This window comes from Parus major, chromosome 1A, assembly GCF_001522545.3.
Source record: "Parus major isolate Abel chromosome 1A, Parus_major1.1, whole genome shotgun sequence".
NCBI classification, from domain to species: Eukaryota; Metazoa; Chordata; class Aves; order Passeriformes; family Paridae; genus Parus; species Parus major.
Genome location: NC_031773.1, coordinates 140609 through 142968, shown reverse-complemented (window position 1 = coordinate 142968; position 2360 = coordinate 140609). Strand labels below are relative to the sequence as shown.

Below are 2360 nucleotides of genomic sequence, written 5' to 3'. Positions count from 1 at the left end.
AATATCCCATACGGATTTGGGGAAGAGAAATTGAAATTCGTGTTTGAAATAACTGGGGATGCTCTGATGAATTCCACTGTCACCCTCACTCCCTGCAAATCGTGGCAATCTCAAAATCAAAATAATCAAAAGTTAATTTGATTTGCAAGACCAAAAAAAAAAAATCCCCCAATTTTGGGAGAGACGGCGCGGAAAGAACGACGGGAAGAAGGGAATACAAAGGGAAAGGCAAGTGGGAAGAAGGGAATACAAAGGGGAAAAAGGCAGGAAATCTTTATTTCAAGAGGAAAAATTTTTTATGGAATGTTATTAAGTTCTTTTTATTGCCAAGAGAGGCTCAGTTAAGATAATTAGTGGCGGAGTTTTGGCGTTGAAGCTTGGTAAGGAATTCTGCTAATATCTAATTAATATCTGCTAATAACTAACCCTGTAAATCAGGGTTAATGGATTGGGAATAAAGAATTTGGGAATAAAAAAATGGATTGGGAATTGCTGTAGGATCCTACAGCGATTTCATTTCATCTGGATAAGAATTGGAGAAAATCAAAGGTTTGTTCCCACCTGAACTTTGGCTCTGCAGCATCAAGGTTGCTCCCATTTGAGGGAAAAGGGAATATTTCATATACAGATCCTTCACATCCCAGCAGGAGCTTGGCAGGAATGTTCCAGCTGCAGGGAACTAAAAGATTCCTCTTTTTTTTTGGTTTTTTCCCCTTGGATTAAAAAGATTTCCTGTTTTCACGGCACAAAATTTACCCAGGATTGCGGGAATTTCACCCACTCCCACCTCGGACCTCGATGACTGAAATATTCCTGACCCACCAGAATTCCCAACCTGCAGGAACGAAGAATTCCCAACTCAGACTTTAAATCCCAACCTATGAAACCTCTGGGATTTCACAAATTTTTGAATTTGTGAAATTGCAGGAGCGTGAGGCTCCTGCATCCCAAATTCCCGACTCCACACCCGCAGTTTTTTGCGACGGGATCCGAGTTCCATCCGTGGAGTCCCTCAGGATTTAATCTCAATTCCTCAAGAAAAAAAAAAATCTCCCAGATTTTTTGGACAGATTTTTCCCACAGCATCAGCTCCAAAAGGATTTTGGACACAAAAACCTCGTTCTCACGGAGAGAGGGAAAAAAGTTTACGGCCGTTTGGCTCCGGAATTTTCTCATTTCGGAGCTTGAGCTGCTCTGCCCTAAAATTCCACGGCAAGGAACTCGCTGCACCCGGCAGCAGCTCACAAAGGGCAGGAGGAAAACAAGAAATGCCCTCAGTGGAAGCGATTTTCCAGCTGAAATCCAACGGGAATATCCGGGAAAAGCGTTGTCGCCGCGGGTTTGTGGCGAGGAGCATCCCAAGGAAACATCGCGGTCGCTTTTCCTGATGCCAATTTGTCGCCGGATCTTTCCGTGTCACACTCAGAACCACGAGTTTTGGAGTTGAATTCCTTTGGAAATGTATCCATGGATAACTTTTCCAGTTCCCAAACTCTTCCAGGGTGTGCAGTGATGGCCCAGAAAATGTTTAACACCGGAGGATTTTCACGCTCGCGGCAGCTTCGCGGATCAGGTTGAACACAAATGGTTTTATTTAGGACTAAATCAAGTCCTGCTTAATAAAAACCAGCTCTCCCAGCCTGATCCTCAGCTCCCTGAATTAATTCCAACTGAAAATTAAACCTGAGTTTTCCACACTTTGGATTCCTGCTGTTTGCCAAACTCAAAAAATACTCGTGAGCCTCACGGGGTCACGTCTGAATATTGTCCTTGTTGTGGCAAAGACCTAAAATTCCTAAAAAAATCCGTTTGGTGAATGAGGTTTGTGAAAAGGGAGGAATACTGGGATGAAAGGTTTGGGAATAACCAAAAGTTATTGTTTATTGACACAACACCAGGAATTTTTCATTGTGAGGGTGGTGAGATCCCGGCATAAATTCCCAGAGAAGTTGTGGTTGCCTCTGGATCCTTGGAAGTGTCTGAGGATGGGCTGGAAATTGGGGTTTGGAGCAGCTTGGGATGGAGGGAGATGTCCCTGAAAATGGTTTGGGGTGGAATTGGATCATTTTTAACTGGAAAATCCCATCCAAACCATTCCTTGACTGAAAATAAAGTGGATTTCGGCAACGAATTGCATCAACACAGGGGGAATCTCTGGAATGTCTTGAAATGAAGGTGGGAATGATAATTTTTTTCCTTGGAATGAGGTGAATTCCAGGTGACACAGCTGGGGGGGAACAAGCTGCCCTCTCCCTTCTCCAGCAAGGAAAAGATGCCCAGGAATGGGAAATCTGGGAATCATTCCGGGAGAACTGCATGGAGAGAAGATTTCAAACCGGTGTTTTTCCCATCTCCTGGAA

At 43.8% G+C, this 2360-nt stretch overlaps 1 protein-coding gene across 16 annotated transcripts in view; it reads right to left on the bottom strand.

The window, feature by feature from the left end:
- UBE2H (ubiquitin conjugating enzyme E2 H) overlaps window positions 1–2360 on the bottom strand; it is a 30821-nt gene that overhangs the window by 2666 nt on the left and 25795 nt on the right. The window lies entirely within an intron of this gene.